This window comes from Panthera pardus, unplaced genomic scaffold (genome assembly GCF_024362965.1).
Source record: "Panthera pardus isolate Hobbes unplaced genomic scaffold, ASM2436296v1 HiC_scaffold_7, whole genome shotgun sequence".
Lineage (NCBI taxonomy): Eukaryota > Metazoa > Chordata > Mammalia > Carnivora > Felidae > Panthera > Panthera pardus.
The window spans coordinates 54594008-54609350 of NW_026527002.1; the positions used below are offsets into that span (position 1 = coordinate 54594008).

General features: G+C 36.4%; 1 pseudogene; it reads left to right on the forward strand.

The window, feature by feature from the left end:
- Nucleotides 1-1578: 1578 nt before the first annotated feature.
- Nucleotides 1579-2127, forward strand: LOC109278080 (BH3-interacting domain death agonist-like; annotated as a pseudogene).
- Nucleotides 2128-15343: the final 13216 nt, after the last annotated feature.

Genomic DNA, 15343 nt, shown 5'->3' on the forward strand with positions numbered 1-15343 from the left:
TCCTCTTCTTTTCCTTCCTTCCTTCCTTCCTTTATTTCTTCCTTCTTCCTTCCTTCCTTTATTTCTTTCTTCTTCCTTCCTTCCTTTATTCCCCTGTCTCTTGAGGGATTGATTCAATCTTGTTAAACTTTATAGTTAATTAACTTTATAGTTAATTAATGTTTTTTTTAAATTTCTTATTGAGTTAATTTTGGTAACCTATATTTTTTAGTTTATTGATTATTTTCTCTAAATTTTCAAGTTTAGGTATTCAAAATATATTCTTTTATATATCTTTTTAAAAAATCACTTTTGTATTCCCCTTTTTAATTCTTAAAACTTTTAAAAATATTATTATTTTTTAAGTAAGCTCTATGCCCAATGTAGGGTTTGACCTCACAACCCTGAGATCAAGAGCTGCATGCTCCAATGACTGAGTCAGCCAGGCACCCCTTCCCCTTTTTAATTCTTCATATTGTGTATTTGGAACTTATTTTGTTTTCCCTGGTCAGTCTTGTGAGTGGTTTGTCTGTTTCATTAGTTTTTGCTTTTAAAAGACCAATATTTGTATTTAAGGATCTTCTGAATTGCATTTTTTTCTGTTTTATTAATTTCTTATTTTATATTTATAAAGCTTAGATTTATACAGCTTTTTGTTTTTATATTTGTATAGCTTATTTTCCATTAGCATTTTAAGGGTATAATTACAGTACTTTCCATTACATTTAGTGTTAAGTATTTTCTGATTTCTATTATATAATCACACTTATTCAGAATATGCTTTTAAATTTTTAATTTATTTTATTCTTTGTTTATCTTTTGGATATTGATTTATAATTAATGGTAAATTGTTCCTTTGTAATGTGATTGTTTTCCTTTTGAGCCAAACAAATAGACAGTATTATTGTCTTTTCTGTAAATGCTTGAAAACTGTATTTTATAATTGCTGACTGCAGAGTTAAATGTGCTCATTATTAATTTGTGATCAGATTGTTAAAATCTTCTTTATTCTTCAAAACTTTCCCCATTGATCTATTTCCCCACTATGAGAGTCGTGTTAAACTGTATTTTATTATAATTATGGATTTGCCCATTATTTTTACAATTATGTATATTTTTTCCTAATACATTTTTGGGTTATGATATTAGCTTCGTTTTTTTTGTTAGTTCACATTCAAACTTTCTGTGGTCTTATGTATTATATATGCTGTTATTAAGTTGCAAATAGGTTATATTTTATCCAAATAACCCCTTTTTATCTTTAACTTTTGAGTTTAATAAATTTATACCTTTGGTGTCTTGGGGCCTTTGCCTCCAGCTTGCCTTACCTGGCACCCAGCGCCTCATCCCTGCTGTCTGCCTCTCAGAACCTGCTATAGCTGGTGGATAATGAATTGTTGGAATGCCCAAGAAACTTAATAGCTGCAGCAACCAGCAAAAGTATGGCATCTAATAAATTATGGGCATAGGAAGCTTTGAGAATTTTATCCCCATTGGAGGCTGTTGACTTGGGATGCTCACAAAACCAGAAGCAAGTCGAATCCCTGCAAGGTTGCCTGCGCCATAGATTCTAAGGTAAGCAATGGGTCAGGCCTCCAGGATGAGTGCATCAAAAAATTTGCTGGTCTTTGGCTTCCTTCAAAACTGCTCCAACTATAATTTCCACAAAGAGTTGGAGGCATTGGGCTGTGAACTGCCCGTGCCAGCTTACCTACAGGAGGACCATGATGATGAGCTATAGACAAATGGCAACTGGTGCAGCCACTTCCTCAATAGTGAGGAGGCATATTCTGAGAGTCAAGAATAAATCATCTGGGATATTGCCAGGCAACTCATACAAATAGGGGACAGAATGGATCTCAGCATTCACCCAAGACTAGTGAATAACCTGGCAATACAATTTAAGAATATAAACCTGTGGGAGGAAGAGAGAAGGAAGTGCCTCGCTGGTGCACTGGAGCAGGTCACACAGACTTATCCTAAAGACATGGAGAAAGAGAAGAGCAAGCTGATTTTGACCCATGCTGTTGGCCAAAAAACGTGGCCGGTCACACACCATCCTTGCTCCGTGATGTCTCGTGCACAACAGTGAATTTTATTAACCAGAGCCTACTCACCTATATGAGGAACAGAAATGGAATGGACTGAGTGGACAACTCTTCAGAAGCATGACTGGTTCAAACTTGATATGGTGACAACAGTACATCTTCTTCCAGTGGGGATGGAGCCATGGCCATTTAAACAAAGTTCTTAAAGAAGATAGGCATGAGATAATAACTATTTGTTTCTTACTATTTAAATTTCTTTTAATGTTTACTTATTCTGAAAGAGAGAGAGAGAGTAGGGGAGGAGCAGAGAAAGGGAGAGAGTCCCAAATGGGCCCCACACTGTCAGTGCAGAGCCTGATGTGGGGCTTGAACTCACAAGCAGCAAGATTAGGACCTGAGCAGAAGTCAGATGCTTAATGGACTGAGCCACCCAGGCATCCTTATTTCTTACTGTTTTAAAGATGGTGTTTTAAGCAGCTGGTCCATATAGAAATCTCTGCATTAACATGCTTGAATAAAAATGTCCATTTGCACATATTTGAATGAGTTTCATACCATCTTCTAAATCCACTACACATTATGCCTTTATCTTATTCAGTTATACAGAGCTTCACTTGAAAATGAAACTTAAGAACAGTTTGTAAGGCAGAAGTAAAAAACACAACTTTACTGTTTATTAAAGTGCAATCTTGGGGCATGATCTTATAGCAGGCGATATCGTGTTTGAGGAGAGCAAGGACTGGAGACAGATGCACATACCCCTCACAAATGAAAACTTTCTCTCAAAATAGGGAATGTCTTAATTCTAAGGAAGTAACAATCTTCCCATTTAAAATCCAAATAGTATGAGAGGTTTTGGCCTAAAGTTCTATACTCAAACAATGGGATAATCAGGCCTCAAAATATGTGTTCGATTTTTTTTCAACTTGATTTCCTTTTATTTGAGTCAAGAAGGACCAGAGGCAGTTAAAGGTGTGAAGGTGATTTAAGGTCCCATGTCAACTATAGTTTCCCAAATCAGGTAACTAAATGCACCTTTTCTCTTTCCAGGAAGTCAGAGCTTTGATAAAAAATTTAAGCTGATGGAGTACCAGAAGCTACTGCATACATCCTGTGGGGGAATGTCTGTTAATAATCTTATATTTTTATTTTCCTCCCATATGCCTCAGCTCATCCTTTCTCAAGAAGTTATATCTGAAGAAAACAGGTTTCTAGGCATAAAAGATGAAAGAACAGTTAGACTCTTAAAAATTCAACAGTTGAAGTGGTTCCCTTTCTTAGGGACACAGTCAGAATGGAAGGAATAACAAAAGCAAGTCACTTAGTGCCAAAATAAACCAGGGAGAGCTTACATTTAGAAACAGTGCAACACCAGTCTGTTCGAACAATAAGCATTTCCTAGGCTTCTGTTTAAAAGTATGATGGTGGATGCTGGGTCCCTTTCACACAGGCTGCCGTTACTCTTAACCAGGAACACTCTTGTTACTTTGAAGATGACACTCTGGGGAAGCATATGAACGAAAGTAAATAAGTACTAATAAATACTTTCTTGTTACCAAAACACTTTTCTGTTCCTTGAGAGTTTAATCAGAAAAGAAAAATGACTACATTGTTCTGCGTTAAATACATAACATGTTAAGACTGGGTCTTGATATGATATCCGCAGTATGTTGCAAATACTAAAAGCAGTACTGAAAGCCGTGCAGTACAAAGGCCACAATTTGGAAATAAATCTTCTAGTAACACTATTAAAATTAAATAAATAAAAACATATTTTTTATTATTACTCGTAGATTTATGGTAATGTCATCCTATCTTGTGCCTTCTGGATATATGACTTTTTCAATATATGATGTGACATTTCTAGATAATGTATTTCCTTTGTTTTTAAAATGTGGTCAAAAATTGATTGCTTTATTTTAATTCTTATTCCCCAACACCCTGCCACTGACTTGGAAGTTTATGCATTTTATTTTTTATTAGTTTTGAAGTTAATGTTAAAATATGAACTGTACTTTATTTATCTATACCTTATTTAACAATGATTCATCATAATTAGTCATTTTACTTTTCTCTTCCCTCCCCCACCCAATATCAAGTTCTGTGTAACAGTGCAAACCTGTCACTGCCTTCTTGTCTTACATCTGAAGTTGTAGGTTGAGTTCTACAGTTTGTTTTTCCTGAAAACTCTGCCTAATATTGATTCACTTCCTGGTACACATTGTTAAAATGGGGTTTGTAAGCTCACATTCACCAGGGCATTATCTGAGAGAATTCTGCGAGGTTAAGACGAGGATGTGTTCTTCCAAAGGATATTTTAGTTGGTGTCTTGGCAAGGCTCTTACCAGCCTGGGATGGCTTTAACGGTAACTTCTGAGCATTGAGTTTCTGGACAACACAGATTGTGACAATTTGATACCAACATACATCAGGATAGACTTGTGTTATGAATTCCTATGGGGGGACTCTTTTTTCTACTTGGAGCTTAAATCAATCAGATAAATGTTTCTTCTCCTTCTTCCTAGTCTCTCCTTTTTGCTAAGAATGCCTTTCAACAACAGCTCCATCCTTATGTAGAAGTAAGTTACGGTTCTAGTTCCACATACAGCCCTGCTCCCCTTTCTCCATCAGACTCTCCTTGTTTTTAAGACTAGCAGATGCTCCCTGAATAACCCAAACTTCTGGACCACTTGTCTCTCAGTGTTTCACTTTCCTCTCTTGTTTTGGGGTCCATAGATATAGGTAAGAATTAAATAAGAAATTTTTAAATGCATTAATGACCAGCTGTCCAAACACTTCATTTTAAAGTGTATTTATTTATTTTGAGAGAGAGAGAAAGAGTGAACATGAGCAAGGGAGGGGCAGAGAGAGAGGGAGACAGAGAATCCCAAGCAGGGGATGCAGATCTGGATCTCAGGAACTGTGACATTTTGACCTGAGCCCAAAACCAAGAGTTGGATGCTTAACCAACTGAGCCACCCAGGCACCCCTAAACACTTCATTTTTTAGCCAATCACAATGAAGAGCAGAACTGTTGAGTTTTGCTGACTCAACCCACGTACAGATGTTTGTATGATGGGGAAGTAATTGGGACACTGTTGGTAATGTTAATGGGCAACATTTATAACATTTCTGGCACATAATACACACTCAAAAGAGTCCCCTCCCCCATCTGTTGTCATCTCTCCATCACTCAATGTTTTCTGTTTGTGAGCAGCAACAGTAAAGCAAAGACTAGAATTCAAGAGCACCACCCTCGTCCAATTTTCTTTGTAAGACTGATAACAAATAATAGGTTTTCTTCTTTTTTCATAGTATATTTCTAAGCCCCCAGAGAAATCACAAGTCTAGTGTTATAATTCATTAACATAGAACTTGCCCTAGCTCCTGTTAGGCTGTTAGACTAATTGGAATGAGAACCAATCACATTTTGCATTACCTGAGAATAGCTATAATTTAAAAATATATGTATCTAAATGTAATTTAAAATTTTTTAATCTTACACTTAAGTACTTGACACACTGAACTTGTAGCAATAAGACTGTACAGCAAAAACTGTAATATGGTATTATAGGTACCTGATTGTTATTCTAAATTGTACACAAATTCATAGTTAATGAAAAATGGTATAGCAAAGGCATTGTATAAGCTGTTTTTCTTTCCTTATTTAAAAGTCTCTCCTGTCTTAGCTGAACAAGCTGCAACTTAAAGATAGAGTTGAATTGTATGATTGGATTCTCTTTTTAATTGCTCTGTGACAGACTTCACAGAACCATGTCAAATTTGAGAAGAGTTACAAAAGAGAGTTTCACCTGAGTTGTACCCGTCATAAAGAGAGCTGTTGAAACATGGATAATGGGCGTGTGCCCTGGGTTTCTTTGATTTAATTGCCTGAGGTCTTCTCTGTAGTAATATGTCTGGCTAAGGTTTGCAGAGTGAAAGTTGCTAGACTGTAGAGCTATTTAATAAAAACCTTTCTGACTGACTTTCAAGATACTCAGCCTCCCCAAAGACAGGAAAGCCTAGTTTGAAAGCAAAAAAATATATATTAATTGATCTTCATGTGAAACTTTCTAGATAACTAGGCAGATATTAACCTTTCTGAAAATTCAGAGTTAAATCCTCTCTGCTTGAAATATGCTGTTTTTATAAAGCTAACCGTCCACGAAATGAACTTGAATATTATGGAGTACAAACAAGGAGATGATTATTTTTATCTTCAACTTTATTAACACAGTTTATTAGAGGTCCTGGCTCTGGTACAAGGAGTGCTGAGTGAGGTACTACAGGGAATTACAAGAGAGAAAGTTGTTCTGCCCAACTAGGTTTTTAGTCCTAAGAAAGACCTCTGGAAAGCCTGAGAAAGGGGAGCTAACTTTACTGAGCCAAGGGAATTGAAAAGGAAATAACCACCCTGTTTTTGCTGTAATTGGTCCCTTTGAGGCTAGCTTTGCCTGAAGCAGATATAATTTCAAAAGGAAGTGGATAACCCACTTGGGTCCTTCTTTAAAGATCTGAGGGGAAACATGGGATTAAAGATTGGGGACATATTCCTTGGAGCTTTTTCCTGTCATTGAGGTAGGATCTCTGTTTAGCTCATGGGATATCTTGGACTTTTCTTGAATCTTTTATTTTCACATTTTATCACTTTCCTGAGTTTGCTGAGTCCAGTTGTATAAATATCTGAACAGTGACTTTTAAACCTTATGCTTAATTGTTAATGATGATAAGGAAGGACAATTCCAAATACACACAGAACATAGTATATCTGTATCTCTCTATGCATGTCTACACACCTATCTATTAAATATAAGTGAGTTATTATCAATTGTTGCTTAGAACAATGCAATTATTTCTGAAATAAAATGATTTCTTTCCTTCCAGAAAATCATGAAAGTAAAATAAAGATTCATTAAATACCTATCTAATAAAGAGAAATGTGCCAGATATTATTAAGGATACAAACATGAAGGCATGCTCCATGGCTATGAAGTACTTACGATATGATAATGGACACAAAATAACTATAACATATGACAGAAGTTGATGAGTGCCACAAGAAAAGAAATAAGGAAAATTCTGTATTAATTTAGAATGAATGGTGTTTCTTAAATTTTGAGTATCAGAATCTCTGGGACCTTGGAAATTATGCAAATTCATATCTCCCCTCTTCTAGGATGGACCTAGAATTTGCCATGTTAATTCTGTCTCCATGTGATTATAATGATTTGTCTGCAGAACACAATTGCAGAAACATCTGCAATAAGTATAAATATTATTTATGGCTAAGGATGATGAAGAAAAACAGTCTTCATGGAGAATTTATGACTTTTGTTGGCTCTCAAAACTAGAATTTTGACAGAATGGAGATAGAGAGAAAGGACAATCCAGGTGATAGAAATAGTATCAAGAAAGGCATGAGGGACTTATTCTCAGAGACTGCCCCTGAAACAGATAGTAGAAAAGCAGAGATGTATGGACTTCGGGGTCATCCAATAATTAGTATTCTAAATTGCCCAATGGAACATGACTACACTGACTTTTTTTGTTAACTTCTTTTGTTTTGGAAAAAAGAGATGGGATGGGAGAGGTCACGGGAGGAGTGGATGGCAATCACTGATGAAAATATAGCTTGTCTGAGCTGCGTCATCCAAGTGAATATTGTTAAGAAAATATTTAACATCTCGCTGTCTTAGCAGCTATGTTTGTAAGATGGAGATGATGTCTTTCTACCTGTGGTGCTCTGTCTCCTTCATTAGGGAGAATAAGATTTTATTGGTCAGGCAGCCTATCAGTGAAGAGTGCTCATTTGCTTGTCTTTTTTTAAGCTCAGGAACTGCTCTTGCTGTGGATTTGCTTCTGTCCTAAAAGGAAGCATAGCATCAAGTAATAGGTTAAATGGATTAAATAAGTGAACATTTGCAAATTACTCTGACAGTGGTCGTTAATGTAAAATAAACAACGGGACAAAACAAAGCAAAAAGACATTTCTTGGTTTCTATTTCTCTTTAGAATTATGTAAACTGCTGCTTGAACTAAATTCAATTCTTGCTACCATGCATTTTCCTTCAGTTCTTAATCCATTTTCAAGTTCCTGCTTTTGGTTCAACCCTAGCTTCTGGTAGTGAAACTTCGCCTACTTCAGTATTCCTGAAACCTGCTCACATTAACTCTTTAAATATATAAAGAAAGGAGTTCTAATTTTATACCTACAGCCTTCCTTGGTTCCACTTTGTTGGCTCAGAGAGAGAGGTGTTATTAACTTTTTTCTATTGTTTCACATTTCTGGCTCCACTAATGGCCCTTAGCATCTATGCTGGATATTTTCCGTTTCCTCCTCCAGATGCACACTCCTAACCCCATGTCTGTGTCCTAGTCTCCGACCTTTATAGACTGCAGCACCAGGCTTTTCTGTCCTTTGGTTTGGGCAATAGAAAGTCCTTGCAAGGGACCAGAGTGTACCTCACTGAATGTCCTCAACAAAGGAGAGCTTATATGAGTCAAAGAGACAGTACTGTATACATTTCTAGAAGAAAAAAAAAGATTGTTAAATGTTGTTTTATTCAGTGCGATTTGGGAGTTCTTTTCCTCAGCCTTCCCTCCATCTCTCATGGATCTGCTCTGTTGGTATAATCCACGGAACTGGAGCCTGTCCCTACACAAAAGCGCTCCCTAACTTTAGAAGGTGCAGCAGAAGAACCTAAGGACGTTCCTGAGAAAAAAAATAACTTTGCAGAAGCATCTTGAGCCAACTCCACTTTCTTTCTCTTATATCCATCTTTTCACGCCCGATGGGGAAAAGTCAGCATATGGAGCTAGTTTACTTTTCAGAAAGGGCAAATTTGTTACCTGCACCATTACTCTACGTGATAATCCCCATGCTAATCAAATGGCAAGGTTTTTTCTAAACCACGTTCTTCATCAGCATCCTTCCCAGTACAACATTCCGAACAGCCACTCCCAATCTATCAGAGTTGGTATTCAAGATGAAGTGTATTTTTCATCCCTTCTAAGAATAGAGGGACCAAAAGAGCTCCCAAATTCATCCATGGTGTAGTTTCGCTCACCACAGAAGGAAGAGTATATATGAATTTGGAGACATCTTCCTAACCAATAACAAAGTTTTCCTTTTTTACAATTTTGGAGAAATGTTGGGTTAAATTAAACAGCTTAAGCAGTCAATTTAGAATTTTGTATATGCAAATATGCATTACTCATCTTCAACAGATGAGAGCAGTCTGTAGCTTGAATTAATCAGATTATTTTGGTTGTGAGTGAGGGAGCTCCAGGTGGATGAGTTCAGTAGGGGAAAGACAATTTATGGATATCAAACTATAGAAATACATAACAAAAGTGAGCAGTGGTTCAAAGCAGACGTGGAACCAAGGAGAGGGATACTGTAAGGTTTTTTTTTTTCCCATATCTTATTTCTGCTTCTATCAGTTTTATTCTTTACTCTTTTTAGACTGGCTTTTTCTCTATGTCAGGGAACATTCCACTAACATATCCAAACTAATAACTCAGGACTTCGCAAAAAAAAAAAAAAAAAAAAAAAAAAAAAGAGGGAGAGAGAGAGAGAGAGAGCGTGAGAGAGATTGCTCCATTTTAGTTTGTTTTTGTTTTTGTTTTTCCGGTTAAAAGAAGAAAAGAAGGAAGCCCACAATGGGCTTAGTTTGGGATATGCCCTGGAAGTGGAATGTTATAATGGTCAGCCCCTAGATCCATAGTGGTCAAAGCTTAGAAACGAAGAGTTCAAAATCGAAAAACAAAGTGCTTTTGGAAAGAGCAAATGTTATAGGACAAAATTTTTTTGATGATTGAATCCTTTTATTGTGCAGAATATCTTGCAAGGATCTCTAGTCTGCTAAATATCCTCTAGAAAATATTGGTTAGCTTTTTTTAAAATTTATTTATATATATTGAGAGAGACAGACATCATGAGCTGGGTAGGGACAGACAGAGAGGGAGAAAGAGAATCCCAAGCAGGCTCTACACTGCTAGTGTGGACCCTGATGCAAGACTTGAACTCACGGACTGTGAGATCATGACCAGAGTTGAAACCCAGCCTCGGATGCTTAACTGACTGAGCCACCCAGATACCCCAAAAATATTGGTTAATATTAAAGATAGCTTCCAAAATATTGAAATGGTAGCACATGGCTTCTAGAGAAAGCATGCATTCTGAATTCTGGCTATATTCAATACAGCTGTTCTCAGCCAAGCACAGCAGTGCATTTTCATAGTTCCTTAAGCAAAATTTTCATGCTCTTTTGTCATTTTGTTACTTTATAATATTTTTATTATCAATTGATTTCTACTTACACATATTTCACCAAAACTTTTGGCAATGTTAAAATTGCTTAGATTGTGGGAAACTCACTGCCTAGTGAACACTTAAATGTCTTTAAGCTTTTATACAAAGTTATTTTACAATTATCTGGCAAAACTGCAAGTCCTGCAAATTGTCATTTTGGTATGTGTGTGCACATGAAGTGTGTGTCTGTATGTGTGCATAGATGTGCATGTGTGTGTTGGGGCTATGCTGTGTACAGAAACTGAGGTCATATGACTCAATCAACAAATTCTGTCATAGATCACAGAGAAAGACAGAGTCACAAAATAGGGCTTGGGAATTAGGAACAACCTACAGATTATCCTATCTGTGTGAATCCTATTGTTACTGATGAGAGTGTGTTGTTTTGGTGACCATAACTATGTTCTGTAGTAGATGATCTGTCATGGTGAAAAAAAAATCATTTTTCTCCATTAGTTATTTCTGCCTTACTTTTCAGGGAATTTGTATACCGATTCCTAAATTGTGGTGCCTGAATGGTCAACACTTCTATCTCAATGGCGTGCCTAAGTGGCTCAGTTGGTTAAGCATCTGACTTTGTCTCAGGTCATGATCTCATAGTTTGAGCCCCACAGTGGGCTCTGTGCTTACAGTTCAGAGCCTGAAGCCTGCTTCAGATCCTGTGTCTCCCTCTCTCTCTACTCCTCCCCTGCTCATACTCTGTCTCTCAAAAAACAAATAATAAAAAAAAAATTAAAGCGGTTCTCAAGAACTGTTATCCAACAATTCTACTTTAGTGACTCTGCTCAGATACTCCCATATTCTCATCATTGACCCTCTTCATTATTTATTTACTGGCCAAATAAACATTTTACACCCTATGCAAGACCTAAAATATTGACAATAAATTATAACTTACATAATTGTTAAAGTCAATTCACTATAGTCCAGTCGGTCCCTGACTGAAAAAATTGGTGTGTCTTGATGCTCACAACTAAGGTTAGTCCCCAGACCATGGTGAATTTACCTAGGAAATGTTGTGCAAGGATGCTTCCTAAATCCAGCCAATAGGATTTTTTCTGGTGACATCTCCACTTCTAAATAACACTCTTCAAATTTCAACATTTCATAATCTTCAGGGTTGCATATGCCAACTTTGTAACCAGTTTATCTACATTTACAACACACATTTGAGATGACCAAGATAGTTATTTCCAAAGGAACAAAACAAATATATATATGGCATTTATAGATAAATTGATTAGATATAGGACAAATATCTAATTCTGAAAGGAGAAGTAACTTGGATAAGTGAGTGATAAGCTAGTTAGAAAGTTATTGTGATTTTTGAGATAGTAGTTTTACTAGTTTTTATTTTCTGCAATTCAAAATGAAATAGAAGTTTATTAATTATTCTGATAATTTCATGATGTCAGCCTTCAGATTAGTGTTCAAATATTTGGATGCTAATAGATTCAGCATATTCCAAATAATGTAGATATAATTGAAAGATCCCTATTTTTCCTCCCAGTACATTGATCTTGGGCTTTTAGGGTAGATTTGTACTTACAAGTTTCTTATAGATGTGCAATTATCTTTAAAGAACTTTCCTTTTTCTTTTTTGAAATAGCTGTATGACATTTATCTTAGAAGTCAGATGAATTAATTGAGGTTTGAGAATTAGAGGATTTAAAGCATAGATTGAATGACTGAAGACATCTCTAGGTAGTAATTTCTGACTTGAATTATGGTTCTGAGGATTGAAAACTGGCAGGTGATGTAAATTCAACATGTGAGTAAAGGAGAAAGAAAGAGCATAAACAAATGTAAAACCAATTCCAGAAGTGAGAAAAACATATTCATGGAAGAGGTTGACAAAACTTATTATAAGTTGTAGAAATCCACGAATCATAAATTAAGACAGTGTAAAATGTTCAAACATCTCTGGCTGTAGGTTACATTGAAAATACAATCCAACCTTAGGACTGTTAGCTGCCAATTCAGAAAATATTCTTTCACTTGAGGACAGGGATAACCAAAAAAATGTTTAAAGGCATCTCCTCCCTTCAGGAGGATGTTTGCATGTATGGGGGCTGGAAGACTATAGCTGTGTAAAGATGGGACATCTTCCCATGAAGCAGACATGAAATTTGCCCTGATAAAAGGTCTATGATTTTTAAAAGTGAACATTACTGTTGCAAATGGACCCTTTTGCACATTCAGCAAATGTCAACGATCCCTTGATAAATATTCAGTTTCTGGAGTTTAAAAGGAGGTGGGAATTGGGGCATCTGGGTGGTTTAGCCTGTTAAGCTTCCAATTCTTGATTTCGGCTCACTTCATGATCTCGTGGTTTGTGAGATGGAGTCCCGTGTCAGGCTCTGTCCTGACAGTGCAGAGCCTGATTAGGATTCTCTGTCTCCCTCTCTCTCTCTGCCCCTCCCTGTTCTCTCTCCTCTCTCTCTTTCTATCTCTCAAAAATAAATAAATGAACCTTAAAAATAAACAAATAAATAAAGGAAGTGGGAATGCATTTCTTGTGCATCATATGGTAGTATCAAAAAAGGCAAATACTGCCTAATGTACAGAGATTTAATAGCAAGAATGCACAAAACAGTCTTATGACCTATTCAGTATTTCTCTCCCTTTCATATTTTCACTGGAAGTTTGTGTAAAGATTCATAGAATCTTCAGGATAAAACTGGCCAACCTTATAGTGAGTCAAGTATACGTTCCCTGTGAGTTTAGGTGCAGGAATTTATCAGTTTGCAATTACTATAATAACACTACATAATAGACACAACATTTGAGTGGCATTAAAAAAACTAAAACATAAATATGTAGCTCAAGTTTTTTTCATATTGGCATGCGGAGGTGGGGGGATTGGCTGGCTGGCTCTTTAAGCTATGGCTGGGCCTAGCTCTTTGCAAAGATATAATTTGGTCCAGGGACCAGGAAATTAGAGAAGCAGCTACCTGGGGAAAGCTCATCATATGGAAATAATAGAGGCAGAAGCTGGCAAGCCCAACTGCACTAGTGCTTTTTAAGCCTTTGGTTATGGAACTCACACTAATATTCTACTGGCTAAAGCAAGACATGGCCAAATCAAAGGGGTGGAGAAACATATTCCTCTTTAGTTAGAGAAACAGCAAAGTCAAATGGTAAAAGATGTGGTGGGCATAGGGAAAGGTGAAAACTTGGAGCCATGAAAGCAATCTAGCCCAAGGACCAATAAGGTTATAGAACTCAAGAACTGCATGCCCTACTTGCAAATTTTTATACCTAATATTAGAAAGTGAGACCTTGGGGCACCTGGGTGGCTCAGCTGGTCAAGCATCCAACTGTGGCTCAGGACATGATCTTATGAGTTCAACCTCTTGTGAGTTCAACCTCTACATCGGCCTCTTTGCTGACAGCTCAGAGCCTGGAGGCTGTTTTGGATTCCATGTCTCTGTCTCTCTCTGCCCCTCCCTCTGTCTCTTTCTCTCAGAAATAAATAAACATTAAGAAAAAATAAAAAAGAAAGAAAATGAGACCTTTACTGTCTTCCTAATCAAACGCTTTTTTTGACCATCTTTTGATGTTATTGCTTCTAACATCCTCTTGCTAATGAACAAATGTTCTGGTTGTAGGTTTCCACAATGATGTCAGAAATGTTGAATAATACTATTCAGAGTAATGATACCTGCTTAAGGTACTTTGTGAACTGTCGAAATAATCTTAGTGATGCTGACACACATATGTCACATCCTTTATGCTGGAATATGTTTAATATAAGCTGACACACAGACAATACAAGAGCCACAAGACTTTACAATGAAGTAATACCTCCTGGGTTTTGTAGGGCAGTGCCACCTAAGTTCTAGGAAACTGGTCCTCAATTTTAAATTGTAGATGCTTGGTTGAAGAGAATTTCAGGCTTTTTAATAACTTGTACTGAGTAGAGTTATATTTCCCAGTACACTATTTCCTGAAATTCCTCTCCATAGTTTTTTGCTTTTTTTTTTCCCCCTCACTTGGCCTTAAATACCTGGTGTTAGCCATTCTTGAAATGTGACCACTTGACATTATCAACTGGTTAACAACTAGCCTAGAAACAACCGCAAAGTTTTAAAAACCATTGGTAAAGTCAGAACTACATAAAATTTACTCTAATAAAAAATTTACCCTGGAGGGAAACAGAAATTCTATCCCAGCTAGTTAGCTAGAAATTGAAAAGGTGAGGAGATCAATCTCTTAGAAATGAGTGGCAATTCTTGACTGCAATCATCGGAAAGGAGAAATTTGAGTAAGTTGAAAAAATATTCACATGAAAATTGCTCTCCTGATGCTTCCCAATTCTGGTAGGGGAGGCCAAGCAGGCAATCATGCAAGGAAAGCTAATTGCCTATGAGGCTTTTAGCAGAAGAATAAGCCAGAGGGAAATCATTGGATTGGAATCCAAATATAAGTTTTCAGAAAGGAAATTAGTGAATGATAATAAAGTCAAACACAGGGAAAGAAAGCCTGTAAAATGCTACTAAAATGATAACAGACCACTTGGAATGTTTCTAAATATAAGAAAACTATGCCCTTAAATTATATAACAGTATTTGTATACTATTACATCTTTTAATGGACAAAATGAGGCTACTGTTAATTTGAGTAATAAAGATGAGAGGCAAAGCATCTATTAGAATCTGTGGAGTGAAGGTATGAATCATAAAACATCAGAATTTCTTTGAAGAGAGGGGTGTGGCAATTATTATTTGATCGATTAAGGAACATAAAACTATGTGTAGTATTTCTGAACAGTAGGGAAGTCATTACAATGTATCTCTAAAGAAAAAGTATGCTAAACTTTTTTAACAGAATGTGTGAGAAGTCCCTGAAGTTCATGGGCTTTTTCCAAAAGCTCTACAAATTATTAGTGAAATATTAGGTATATTTATTGCAGAGTATTTTTTATTTTGTCTTGAAGATACCTTAAATTCTTTTGACTCTTATCTTAAAAAATAAAAGAAACAAGTGATTGTAAGCTAAC